General features: G+C 50.1%; 1 long non-coding RNA gene across 1 annotated transcript; it reads left to right on the top strand.

The window, feature by feature from the left end:
* The first annotated feature begins 264 nt into the window (after positions 1-264).
* On the top strand, positions 265-786 carry LOC138680591 (uncharacterized). Its single transcript, XR_011321673.1, has 3 exons — positions 265-337; positions 456-542; positions 725-786. It is a non-coding gene; the product is annotated as an uncharacterized lncRNA (long non-coding RNA).
* The last annotated feature ends 13,944 nt before the right edge of the window (positions 787-14,730 follow it).

The following is a 14,730-nucleotide window of genomic DNA, read 5'->3' as shown; positions in this document are numbered from 1 at the left end:
AACCCCCGCAGGTAGGCAGGTACCAGTATAGATACCATCGTAGGGTTAACAGTTTTCCCAACCAGTTTTTTCATGGTGTGTTTTTTGTGATATTTTGGGTAAACCACAGGTTGGTGGTTTTTTAATATTTTTGAAATAAATAGATTTTTATGGGGCGTTATATGATTTATGCTACTTTACCCCTGTGCAATATTAGATTTTTGATATATTCATATATGCTAACAGACCTTTTTTTTTTTTTTCTTCACAGAGGCAAAGACACAGCGCCGCCGCCACGAGGCATCACACACCGCCTCTGATGTCCCAGAGCCCTCAGGTTCAACTCCTCCAGATCCTAGTAGGTTCCCACAATAATGTGATTTGGATTTGGTTGCAGGTCCCCTCTTCTTCCCCCCTCCCCCGGCAGCCAGTGTTGCCATATATGCTGACAGACCTTTTTTTTTTAACCTTCACAGAGGCAAAGAAACAGCGCCGCCGCCGACAGCACGAGGCATTCGACACGGACTCTGATCCCGAAGTGCCCTCCGTGCCTCAACATCCTAGTAGGTTCCCACAATAAAGTGATTTTGATTTGGTTGCAGGCCCCCTCTTTCACCCCCAACACCCCCCCCCCCCCGCAGTCAATATTGCCATATATGCTGACAGTTTTGTTTTTTTCCTTCACAGAAGCAAAGACACATCGGGACACTACTGTGTTATTAATGTTATGTTTTTTGACCCACAGCTGACGTCAGTGTGAACAAGGAGGATCTGGAAGCCGGAATAGAAAGGCTTATCCACACTATGTTAGGACTGGCGGAACGCACCAAGTAAGATGATATAGATGCGTTCGCAGTCCGGGGTCCACCGTGCAGGCAAAACCCGCTGCTAGTGAATGACAGACTATATGGCGGTACTAAAAGTATAAACACGTGGGTTAAACCTCACCCAACGTGAAGAAAGCGATCCTGTTAAGTCACAGGACCGCGGTACCGCACATAGAGCGCGAGCAAGTAGTCAGCGAACTTAACCCCGAAAGGGATTGAAGTCCGATTAGACCCTTGCTGGCACAACACCGCAACTGGGTGTGTAATGAACCTTATTAGTAATAAATGAGCACAAGAGTGCGTGCGATGCCGCACTGACGGACGCCACTAACCACCCAGGCTTGGGTATGGAAAGCGCAAGGCAAGCGCACGGCGCCGTACTGGCAGGCACAGCTATAGGACGCTGTGATGTTTGTAACATAGAGATGGATAGTCGGGCGCTAGAGAGCTACCATCATCCGCCAGCAATCAACAACTCTAGGGAGGGATACTTAGGAGCTTTCATCCATCGACATACATCCATCTACACACACACATAATAATTCAATTATACGAAAGAAAACACATACCAGCGCCTATAATCAATATTCAAAGATCATAAATCGTAGAGTTCAGGCACTGGAAAAGGACTTATAGTGGACAGACTGCAATTCAGAATACAATAAAAAAACACAAGAACAAAAGCAGTCCAAAAAGTCCAATTATATGCAAAATATCAAAAATGTTTATTAAGAATATAGGTGAACAGACAGCAGGGAATGGATTCCCCATGATAGCCTCAACACATCTAGAAAGGGCACAGATAGGTGTGCAGCAGAATATCCCATACAAGGCATAATATACAGCCCATTCAGTAAGCACATATAACAGTCAAGTGACATGCATCGCTATAAAGCATAAACATATGAATGGTACATACCCGTAGATAAAGATAGTGGTCACTGCGCACACCTAATCGCGCCCACCCCAACGCGCGTTTCGGCGGATGCCTTTCTCAAGGGGTGTCAGCTTGTACTAGCAGATCCAAGATATAGCCCCCAGATGCCCCTGATTCGCGCGTTGGGGTGGGCGCGATTAGGTGTGCGCAGTGACCACTATCTTTATCTACGGGTATGTACCATTCATATGTTTATGCTTTATAGCGATGCATGTCACTTGACTGTTATATGTGCTTACTGAATGGGCTGTATATTATGCCTTGTATGGGATATTCTGCTGCACACCTATCTGTGCCCTTTCTAGATGTGTTGAGGCTATCATGGGGAATCCATTCCCTGCTGTCTGTTCACCTATATTCTTAATAAACATTTTTGATATTTTGCATATAATTGGACTTTTTGGACTGCTTTTGTTCTTGTGTTTTTTTATTACACACATAATAATTGTACACTAGCGCATGGCCGTGCGGTCATGCGCAGTTTATATAGTTGCAGGACAGGAAGCGGCCACAGAAACTTTGCCCTTCCAAGACCTGCCAAGAGGACCAATGGAATGCGCTGCAGAGCCTGAGCACATGACCCTCGATCTCCAACGGGAGATCTTGCCCTGGGCATGCTCAGTGTGCGCAAACAAGGACTTAGTCCCAGAGAAGTCCGCTCGTTGCTGACCAGCACTGACTTTAATGGCAGGAGCTGAAGAAGCAGCAGTAACTCTCTGTACAGAGCGAGACCGAGCAAGACGCTGGGACCGACGTCCCTGCTGAGCAGACTCCACTGCGGCTGGATAGGAATTGGAGACCGCAGTGGAGACGGCCCGAGATTCCCCCTGTGCAGAAGTGGGAACTCGAGACCTAACATTACCCCCCCTCCTAGGGCCCCCCCCCTCCTTGGGCCTCGCTACGCTCGAAGGCAGCAATGAGCTGTGGGGCCCGAATGTTTTCAGCAGGTTCCCATGACCTGTCCTCTGGGCCATAACCCTTCCAATCCACCAAATAGAACTTTTTGCCGCGTACCACCTTGCACCCCAAAATAGCGTTCACCTCATAATCTTCCGTAGACGAACCCGATGTCCCGGCAGATGACTCGGAAAACCGGGACATGTATACGGGTTTCAAGAGGGATACGTGAAAGGTGTCGGTGATACCCAAGCGTGGAGGAAGAGCCAGACGGTAGACCACGGGATTAACCTGTTTGAGAACCTTGAAGGGACCCAAGTAGCGAGGAGCAAACTTAGTGTACTCAACTCGCAGCCTGATGTTACGGGCGGAGAGCCACACCAAGTCGCCAGGGGCAAAGGTCGGAGCGGGGCGCCGATGAACATCGGCGGAGAACCTCATTCTCTCCTTGGAGGCCCGAATGGCATCCTGCGTGCGATCCCAAATGTCCCGTGCCTCCACAGCCCAGTCTCCCACCCTGGAGTCAGCGGAAGACACAGGCATGGGCACAGGAACACGCGGATGCTGGCCGTAATTTAAGAGGAATGGAGTCTGACCGGTGGAGTCGGCTACGGCATTGTTAAGTGCAAACTCTGCCCACGGTAGCAAGGATGCCCAGTCATCCTGCCTGGCAGAAACAAAATGTCGCAGATATGTGACCAAGGTCTGGTTGGCCCTTTCAACCAACCCATTCGTCTCTGGATGATATGTCGAAGAGAGATTTAACTCAATACTGAGTAGACGACAAAGCTCTCTCCAGAATCGAGACGCAAACTGGGGACCCCGGTCACTAACAATTTTGTCTGGCATACCGTGTAGGCGAAAGATATGCTTGATAAACAAGACAGCCAATGCCCGTGCAGATGGTAGCCGTGGAAGAGGCACCAAATGCACCATTTTGGAAAAATGGTCGGTGATCACCCAGATAATGGTGCAGTTACGAGACTTGGGCAAGCCCACCACAAAGTCCATCCCGACCATCTCCCAGGGCCTGTCCGCCACGGGCAGAGGATAAAGCAAACCAGCTGGCCGTTGCCGAGGAGTCTTGTTCCTGGCGCAAGAGACACACGCCCGAACATACTCCCCAACATCACGGGCCATATGCGGCCACCAGTATGTCCTCGCCAGTAGCTCAGATGTCCTTTTAGTACCAAAATGTCCACCCACCCTGGACGAGTGCGCCCAAGAAAGAACCTCCGGTCGCAAACTGGATGGAACAAAAGTCTTGCCCGGGGGCACAGACTCCAGCGAAACCGGAGCCACAGTTCTCAAGCTCTCGGTGGGGACAATAAGCCGAGGCTCCTCCTCCTCCTCCGCAGATGACACAACGGAGCGAGAGAGAGCGTCGGCCCGAATGTTCTTCTCCCCAGAAAGGAAATGGAGGGTGAAATGAAACTGGGAGAAGAACAAGGACCATCTGGCCTGGCGAGAATTCAACCGCTGAGCTGTCTGCAGGTACACCAAATTTTTGTGGTCTGTGAAGACTTGGAAGGGAAAACGTGCTCCCTCCAAGAGATGTCTCCACTCCGAGAAAGCCAACTTCATGGCTAGCAACTCCCTGTCCCCGATGGAATAATTCCTCTCTGCTGGTGCGAAGGTCTTGGAGAAAAAGAAGCATGGATGCTTCCGACCTTGAGCATCCTTTTGGAAGAGGACTGCTCCAGCACCAACTGAAGAGGCATCCACCTCCATGATAAATGGCTTATCAACATCGGGGCGATGTAGAATGGGAGCGCTAGCGAAGTGTGACTTTATAGAGATAAAGGCCTTGGAGACCTCCTCAGACCACAATTTGGGATTCGCCCCCTTTTTGGTGAGGGCAACCAAGGGAGCTACCAAAGTTGAGAAGTGCGGGATGAACTGGCGATAATAATTGATGAATCCCATAAAGCGCTGCACCGCTTTAAGAGAATGGGGTTCTTGCCAGTCCATCACAGCCTGTAGTTTGGCAGGATCCATAGCCAATCCCTGGGCTGAGATGATGTAGCCTAGGAAAGGTAAGGACTGCTGCTCAAACATACACTTCTCCAACTTGGCATAGAGAGAGTTTGCCCGTAGGAGGTCGAAGACTTTGCTAACATCTCTCCGGTGGGAGTCAATATCTGGAGAGTAGATGAGAATATCATCCAGATAGACTACGACCGAGGTGGAAAGCATATCCCGGAAGATATCGTTCACAAAGTCTTGGAAAACGGCTGGGGCATTACAGAGCCCGAAGGGCATCACCAGATATTCATAGTGCCCATCCCTGGTGTTAAACGCCGTCTTCCATTCGTCCCCCTCACGGATGCGAATCAGGTTGTAAGCACCCCGCAGATCTAATTTAGTAAATACCCTTGCTCCCCGAAGCCTATCGAATAGCTCGGATATCAGAGGCAAAGGGTACTTATTCTTAACGGTGATGGCGTTAAGACCCCTGTAGTCTATGCATGGACGCAATTCCCCATTCTTCTTCTGCACGAAGAAGAATCCTGCCCCAGCAGGTGACACTGACTTCCTGATGAACCCTCTTGCCAGATTTTCCTGGATGTACTGTGACATTGCCTCCGTCTCCGGGAGAGATAGCGGATAGACTCTACCCCGGGGAGGCTCAGCACCAGGCAAGAGGTCAATAGGACAGTCATAGGGGCGATGGGGCGGAAGGGTCTCCGCCGCCTTTTTGGAGAACACATCTGCATAAGACCAATACTGCTTGGGGAGAGAGGATAGATCTGCGGGTACCTCTGTTGTAGCAACCTGAACGCACTCCCTCTGACACCTACCCCCACAAGATTCACCCCATCCCAGAATTCTGCCTGAGGACCACTTGATATGAGGAGAGTGGTACCGCAGCCAAGGTATTCCCAACAGAATCTCATCAATTCCCTCTGGAATGACGAGCAGAGAAATAATCTCCTGATGAGATGGCGACATGGACAGAGTAAAAGGGATGGTCTGGTGTGTTATCCGTGAGGGCAGTGTCGACCCATTCACCACTCGTACCGTTACAGGTTGAGCTAGCATAACCAGGGGTATTGCGTGACGTTGGGCGAAGGCAGAAGACATAAAATTGCCCTCCGCCCCAGAATCCACGCAGAGCTCTACTGAGTGGGAGAATGAGCCTATAGTAATTGTCCCCTTAAACTACAATTTAGAGGCAAACGTCGCCGTGTCTAGTGTACCTCCACCTACGACCACTAGACGCTGACGTTTCCTCGACCGCTGAGGACATCTGGTGGCTAGATGTCCTGACTGCTGGCAAACATGACAGACCCTGAGTGCACAAGCGGTCCGGGACTTAGATCCCGCTTGTGACACATCTCTGGCCTCATGTGACTCAGGAACCAGGACCGGAGATTCCAGAGGTTTGGCGAAAGCAGGAGCCAGCCGAAACCTCTGCCTACACTGGGCTCGCTCTAACCTCCGCTCGTTAAAACGGAGATCAATTCGAGTGGAGACTGTTATTAACTCCTCCAGTGTGGTAGGAATCTCCCTAGTGGCCAGAGCGTCCTTTACGTGGTCAGCCAAGCCCCTCCAAAATATGGGGATAAGAGCTTTATCCGACCAATCCAGCTCAGAAGCTAAAGTGCGGAATTGGACGGCAAACTGACTGACCAAGGACTCACCCTGAGTTAATGCCAGCAGTTGGAGCGCAGTATCATTGGTGACTTGAGGTCCTAAAAAGACCTGTTTCAGACTGCTCAAAAACAGCGGAGCACTCTGCACCACATGATCGCCACGCTCCCACAGCAGCGTAGCCCATTCCAACGCCCTGTCCGACAAGAGAGACACTATAAATCCCACCTTAGCCCGCTCTGTGGGGAAGCGTGCAGCCAGGAGCTCAAGATGAATAGAGCACTGACTCACAAATCCCCTACAAAATTTGCTATCACCAGAAAATTTTTCTGGCAGCGGGAGGCGAGAAAATGTCGGAACAGGGGTGGCAATGGACAAAGTTGCTGCAGCCACGCTGGCAGCATGTACAGCAACTGCGGTCACATCCACAGCTGAGGTTGCGCTCTCGAGAGCCGCCAACCTACCCTCCAGCTGCTGGATATACCGGAAGGATTGCTGTTTGTCTGTCATCACTAGCCAGACCCTGGCGCTAGTGTAATGTTAGGACTGGCGGAACGCACCAAGTAAGATGATATAGATGCGTTCGCAGTCCGGGGTCCACCGTGCAGGCGAAACCCGCTGCTAGTGAATGACAGACTATATGGCGGTACTAAAATTATAAACACGTGGGTTAAACCTCACCCAACGTGAAGAAAGCGATCCTGTTAAGTCACAGGACCGCGGTACCGCACATAGAGCGCGAGCAAGTAGTCAGCGAACTTAACCCCGAAAGGGATTGAAGTCCGATTAGACCCTTGCTGGCACAACACCGCAACTGGGTGTGTAATGAACCTTATTAGTAATAAATGAGCACAAGAGTGCGTGCGATGCCGCACTGACGGACGCCACTAACCACCCAGGCTTGGGTATGGAAAGCGCATGGAAAGCGCAAGGCAAGCGCACGGCGCCGTACTGGCAGGCACAGCTATAGGACGCTGTGATGTGTGTAACATACAGATGGATAGTCGGGCGCTAGAGAGCTACCATCATCCGCGAGCAATCAACAACTCTAGGGAGGGGTACTTAGGAGCTTTCATCCATCGACATACATCCATCTACACACACATAATAATTGTACACTAGCGCATGGCCGTGCGGTCATGCGCAGTTTATATAGTTGCAGGACAGGAAGCGGCCACAGAAACTTTGCCCTTCCAAGACCTGCCAAGAGGACCAATGGAATGCGCTGCAGAGCTTGAGCACATGACCCTCGATCTCCAACGGGAGATCTTGCCCTGGGCATGCTCAGTGTGCGCAAACAAGGACTTAGTCCTAGAGAAGTCCGCTCGTTGCTGACCAGCACTGACTTTAATGGCAGGAGCTGAAGAAGCAGCAGTAACTCTCTGTACAGAGCGAGACCGAGCTGAGCAGACTCCACTGCGGCTGGATAGGAATGGGAGACCGCAGCGGAGACGGCCCGAGATTCCCCCTGTGCAGAAGTGGGAACTCGAGACCTAACACACTATGGCGCGGATTCAGGAGCAGCAGAATGTGGCAATGGGGGAGCTGCAGAAGCTTCGGGACATGTGCCAACAGTTGGCGGCGGGGCCAAAATAGAAACCAAGTGTCTGAACATTTTTGGTTGTGTGTTGTACAGCTAAAAAAAGTTTGTTAATTTAAAAATATATATATATCCCACCAATCAAGCTGTTGAGAGTGAAGTTAAATGAAAAGTTTTTATTATGAACCAATTCTTAACAACATTACAATTTAAAAATCCGTAAGAAAATAAAAAAAAAATAAAAATAACACATCGTGGTACACCGAATCTTCGTTGCGAACATGAAGGTGCCTGATGGGCGAAGAAATGGGAGACGGCATTGTCGGGTATGAGTTTTGGGGTGACGGGCCAAAGTGGGACACGGGGAAATTGGGCCATACTGGTGTTTGTGGCCAATATGGTGGACAATATGCGGACTCTGGCCGCTCGATTGGACGGGAAGAAACCAACCGTGTGTTTTCATCCAAACTGCCATCCAATCCCTTACTAACAGCCTCAAAAATAAGACGCTCGGTTAAAGTTCGCTGCCTTGCTTCCATTGTAGAAAGTTTATCAGCGATGTACAGTCCAAAACCCTCCAAAGCAGGGCTGGTTTTGCGCCTCAACACCTTTTTTGCCATGCTCAACAGTTCATGGGAGACGTCCGAGGTGGCTTTCCGCTTCCTTGAACCCTGCCTCCATTGACGCCGTGCAGGTGCAGCCTCCACTATTTCACTTGTGGAGCAGTCCTGTGCATTGTCCTGTGCACTGTCCTGTCCACTGTCCTGTGCACTCTCCTCCTAGGGAGAAAATAAAAAAGGAAATTATTAAAAACAAAAAAGAAACGAGGTACACCAGCCTAACCGCATAAAAAATATATATTTGTATACATGTGAAAAGTTGCTATATATAGATGGTATGGGTTAAGAATGTCGCCATGTAATACTTTTCTGCGACAGGGTTATGGTCTGTACAGAAAAATGATAAAACTTCGAATTCATGGTATAATCAGATGGAGAAAATGCTGAAAAATAATATCGAATTATAGGCCACATTGGTGAAACAGTGCTGCAAAGATGTACTTACTGGTTGCCCTTGTGAGTCCAGCTCGACGTGGTTCTGAGGTACTGTCGGTTCCACGGGTGCCAACAACCGCAAACACGTTGATGACCGTGGCACCTCTTGGTCCCGAAGAAAATTCAGGTAATCAAAATACCATAGCTTCGGGACATAAACCTCTTCTGTTGAAGACCCAGACTTGGAACTGTGAAGGACCTTATTGAGCTCCTTCCTCCAGACCGTGCGCAGCGCCTGAATTTTCTTCTTTACTACTGTTTCTGTGGCTTGCTCTTCCGGTGCATGGAGATTGTATAATTCGATCAGCTTGGAATATCCGGCCTTACGCTTTTCCCTGTTAGAATACTCAGGCGATTTTATCTTCCAAAGGCATGGGAAAGACTGGTAGATCTCCAGGAAATCGCGTATAAATTCTATACGATTTGACATCTGTAAAAATAAAAACAAATAAAGTTAGGCGTTTGACAAATAGTACATTAAAACAGCAACAGCGAAAGGTGGACAAAAAACAAAAAAAACGTCACAGAGGTGCAAACGCCACTTTGAAAAACAGCATTCATTTTCCCATATGCCACGCCCTATTCCACCACCCGCTTCACTACAGCAGTCACACAAAGCACTCATGCCAACCATACATTGTTCCATCTGCCACGTCCTAGGCCACCATAACCCACAACAGCGTACCGCCCGCTTCACTACAGCAGTCGCACAAAGCACTCATGCCGACCATACATTATTCCATCTGCCACGCCCTAGGCCACCATAACCCCACAACAGCGTACCGCCCGCTTCGCTACAGCAGTCACACAATAAACACATTACACACATTGTCACAGCGAACCACCACATACATACAAGCAGCCGCACAAAGCGCTCATGCTGACCACACATTGTTCCATCTGCCACGCCCTAGGCCACCATAACTCACAACAGCGTACCACCCCATACATACAAGCAGCCGCACAAAGCGCTCATGCTGACCACACATTGTTCCATTTGCCATGATCTAGCCCACCATAACCCACAACAGCGAACCACCACATACATACAAGCAGCCGCACAAAGCGCTCATGCTGACCACACATTGTTCCATTTGCCATGCTCTAGCCCACCAGTCACAACAGCGTACCATCCGCTTTGCTTCAGCGGCGGAACGAAGTGCTCCTGCCGACCATACAGCGTACCATCTGCCACGCTGTAGCCCTCCAGTCACAACAGCGTACCATCCGCTTCGCTTCAGTGGCGGAACGAAGCACTCATGCCGACCATACAGCGTTCCATCCACCACGCCCAAGCGGTTTACATACCTCGAAGCTGCGGTGCAAAGCGTGGTATATTCTGAGAAGTACAAAAATCCGATGTCCAGGTCCACCAAGTGTCCAAGTACGAAGTGAAGAAAGGAAATTTTGAAAGCAGTGAGGTGGCATTGGGAACAATAGCGCTCAGGTGACAAATTTTCCAACCAATTGTGTGCACAGAACCTTTGGCCTATCAGCACACTAGCTAGCAGCACAACACGCCCCTAGTGAACAACGTCACGCACAGATAATGCAAAATTTGCTCTGAATCGTCTTGTGTGACACGACCGTACGACTGTCCCATACGACTTCTACATCGCAAATACGTCATGAAATTATCGCTCCAGCGCCGTGCATAGTGAAGTGTGACCGCAGTCTACGATGTTGGAGCGATAATTAAGCGATGATGTAACGTCACGAATCGTGCCGTCGTAGCGATCAAAATTGCACTGTGTGACGGTACCCAGATGGGACAGGAGACTTGCAATCTCCTGCCCTCTAGGTTCAGTGGCTGGGCCTGCAATTCCCACACCACCACGGACCCCTGTGTCCGGTCTCTTGGTGCTTTTCCTCTGAGGTGAGCCCACTCGCAGCTCCAGACCCAAGGCTTCTCTCCTTCGCCTCCTCTCCTCTCACTGTCCCTATCAGACTGTCTAACCCCTTCCACAGGCCAGAATTTATAGGGAAGTTCCCCTGAAACCGGGTTTAGAGCACCCTCTTCTGGTCTGGAGTCAGGACGGTGTTGCATGTTAGCATTACCTGATTAAGGGATCCCTCATTGTTTCTAGGCATCACCTCCCCCGTGAGGAAGAAAATACTATTGTGGCATCCGGACTTCTGGGGTGCCACATTAGCATCCATTTAGCCACAGCCATATACAGTATGTTGAAGTCACTTTGATATTACTAAGGCATCATTCAGATGTCAGTGATTTTTCTAGTATCATAAAACCTGAGCAATATTTTCTGTGTTTTGGATCATATTTTCATCAGCTTATCATTAGAGTTTCATCATTTTCTTCTCGTACGTAAAAAGAAAACTGATGGAGGTTTCTCCAGCTTTTTGTTACCCACGCAGGTGGGGCACGTGGTTAGTGGACCCACTGTGCCACGGACCAGACCTACCCTGGAGGGATATGAGAAAGCAGCTACCTTTCTGTTCACTGGAGCCGCTAGTGGTGAGGTCAGGCTTGTGTGGCAGTTAGCTGCCAGGTGCCACTACAGGGTGGCATCCAGCAGTAGCAGCTGCCCCCAAGTGTCTAAGCCATTAATCAGATTCTTAGACAGGCCAGAAGGCCACTTGGGACTGGTTCAGATAGGATGGCCACTTGAGACAGGCTCAGACTGTGCAGATAGGACAGCCACTTAGTAATCAGTTCTGGCACTGCCGATGCGGCCATGGGGTACAGATGCTGCAGATGCAATTTCAGGATATGGACACCACCGAAGCAGACATAGAAAACAAGGACCACCTATACTGATCTAACATGACACTGGAAAAGGGAAATCACTTTAAAAGACTATGGGAGCATGGAATAGAAAAGTAATAAAGGCTGGGGACAGGGACCTGGCAACATACGGTTGCACCACCAACACAGCTAACACTAAAATATAGGGGTTGCTCAGGCAGATTACGCCCCTCTGGTTTGAAGAAGCCATAAGGCGAAATGGTGCTCGTCGGGCGTGGGATGTGACCCCTTTCTCTCCTTCTCAGGTAACAACCTAATCCGTACCTCCCACTCCCGACTCCAAGACTTCTCCCGTGCTGCGCCAATCCTCTGGAATGCTCTACCCCAAGATATTAGGACCATCCATAATTTGCATAGTTTTAGGCGCTCGCTCAAAACACATTTGTTCAGAGCGGCCTATCACGTTCACTAATCAAAGTTATGTTATGTTTGTGTGTGTGTAGCCCATTCACTATCTCCATCTATTCCCCAACCCCTGAAGATGGCTGGACCATGATTGTAAATACATCATTGTAAATACACACCTGTACTTTGTATCTCTCCCACCTCATTGTAGATTGTAAGCTCTCACGAGCAGGGTCGTCTTATTTTGCTTTAATTATTGTATTGTGAACGTTGTTACTTATGACTTTTGTGTTTGAAACTGTTAAACTGTAAAGCGCTGCGGAATATGTTGGCGCTATATAAATAAAGATTATTATTATTATTATTATTAACGACCAACAGCTTAATCTTTAGCTTTTTACACCCTATGTGGCTTCCTTCACATGTACCATAATTGCAGACGTTATATCTTATTGCCATCTAGTGGCTGTCTTGAAAAATCACCTGATTTTTTTGTTCTATATTAAAGGAACATATACTGTTCCTATTGCCAAGCTACCATTGATTCTACAATAAGTATGGTATAAGCTGCTCTATAAATAGGCCCATTTCCTGAGACGAGGACTCTAATCTATACATTCTGCTATTTATTAATACCCTCCACTGCTTGTTATAGGACTACTAAGGGGGGCTTCTGCCATGAGACTGTTTTAGGTCCACCCACGTGTGCTGATGTATTGCATATAGACTTTTGCACATCAAATTCTATTATTGTGTCCCATCCTGATTCTCTTGGAGGTCCTATCCATGCCATCGTCCTGTCTTTTAATGTTATGTCATTTTTAAAATAGATTTTTTCAATAAAAATTAACTTTTTTCTACTACCCCTTGCGTCACTTCGTACCTTACTAGGTAACTTTTTGTAAGCACTAAACTATAGGGGTTGCTCAGGCACCTCTCAATTGGGGAAGGTGCCCTTTATGCAAGATCCCGTCCAGCTGTTGGCTGGGAGACACCTTGCAAGTGCACACATTAACTAAATGCCTCCCACCTGGGGGCAGTTTGTCATGTTCATGCGCTGCCCCTTTAAAAACAGGGGAGCGTGCACGTGCTCGCACTAGTCACACCACTGGAACTCAGTGCAGCACATCCAAGGAAGGAGAAGAAAGCACTTGAGGAAGCTGCTGCATCTGGGGTCGAGGAGGTAAGTAAGCCTGCATCCCCACATGGTGGGAGAGGAGAACCATGCGGAAGCGCCAGCAGAAGTTACACTTTTCCTATAAAACAGTCATTGAAAATACATAGCAATATAAAATTATGTACTGTATAAGTAGATAATGCAACTTCAGGTAGTGCAACATGGTGTCTCACTGGTTATCCCTAATGCATTGCAGCGCAGGAGTCCTGGGTTCAAATCTCACTAAGGACAACTTCTGTAAGGAGTTTATATGTCCTTCCAGTGTTTGTGTTGGTTTGATTTGCATACACCGCTTTCTTGCCAACTTTCAATGTCATACTGCAGGGATTTTAAATGGTAAACACAAATGGAGCTATATAATTAAGTAAAGTAGGATAAACAAGAAAACCTTAACCCGTCCTTCTGCAGTCCAATCCCTGTACTTCCTGAACATTTATTTTCTCCAATGAATTTCCTTTAAGACTGTGTTGAATACCTCATATATAGAGGGGGGGCTGTATGGGGCGCAGCTAAAAGGAGGCCCCCACATGACTGCGTTGCCATGGGAGCAGTGCAGTAGGTTTTCTTTTAAAAAATAAAGGTGTTATTGAGTAAAGGAGCCCGGGGATTGGAAGAGTAGGATTTGGGGTGGGGATTTATGCAAAAAGGGAGGTGGGGGCTTGGGAAAGTGCGGGAAAAGGGGAGATCAGTTACCTTAGACGGGCGAAGTGAGTGGACCTGCTGCCACATCCCTCTCACCATGTCTTCTGTGGACAGCCTGGTAGCTCAGCTTCGTCGGGAGGCCAGTTCCAGGAGGGCCGGATGGCTGGAGGAGCAGCTCACAGGGCTGCTCGGAGGCAGTGGGAGCCAGGACAGCGGGAGCCGGGGCAGCAGAACCAGGCGGTCTAGGCCGCCAGACAGGCTGTCCCCCGACACTACACCGCGCGGCAGGCGCAGGCCGCGGAGCCCCTCCAGGGACCCTGCGGGGGCTGGGGGACGTGGCCGATCCACCTTGCCCGCCCCCTCCCCCGGCAGGAATCCACCTGGCGGCCCTGCCGGCGCGAGGCGGCGCGGTGCTGGGCGAGCGGTGCAGACGCGGCAGGACGCCGGCGCTGCACAGGATGTCAGGGCCGCACTTCCGGTGCGGCCTAGCAGAGGGCGCGGCGGCGCCGCAGCACCGATAGCAGCAGCTTCTACCCGCCGGGGAGCACCTCCCGCGGTGGCGGCAACACGAGCAGGGGGACGGGGAAGGAGCCCAGCGGCGGCGGCAGCATCCACCAGGCAGGAGCCGGGGAGTATCGCGGCGGGCGCAATTGCGGCGGGGGCACCCGGATCCCATCCCCCCAGTGCACCTGGCTCTGCGACAGGACGGCAGAGCAGACTATCGGGCAGGACAGCGGCGGCATCACGGCAAGGAGCGGGTCGCGGTCGGGCCGCAGGAGCGGCGTCCAGAGGAGACAATCCAGCGGCTGGAGGCAGAGGAATCACGGAGCCGGACAGATCCAGATCCAGCAGGAGGTCGAGGGACCGGTCGCCTTCGCCAGTCTCGGTCCCCCCTGGTGACGTGGAGGCCAGGGGCGCGGGCCTGGGGCAGATGAGCGGCAGCGATGATTCCGGGAACGAACATCGCGAC

Source organism: Ranitomeya imitator, chromosome 5 (assembly GCF_032444005.1).
Source record: "Ranitomeya imitator isolate aRanImi1 chromosome 5, aRanImi1.pri, whole genome shotgun sequence".
In the NCBI taxonomy this organism is placed as follows: domain Eukaryota; kingdom Metazoa; phylum Chordata; class Amphibia; order Anura; family Dendrobatidae; genus Ranitomeya; species Ranitomeya imitator.
The sequence above is the reverse complement of the archived record's forward strand: the minus strand, read 5'-3'. Positions and strand labels throughout refer to the sequence as shown.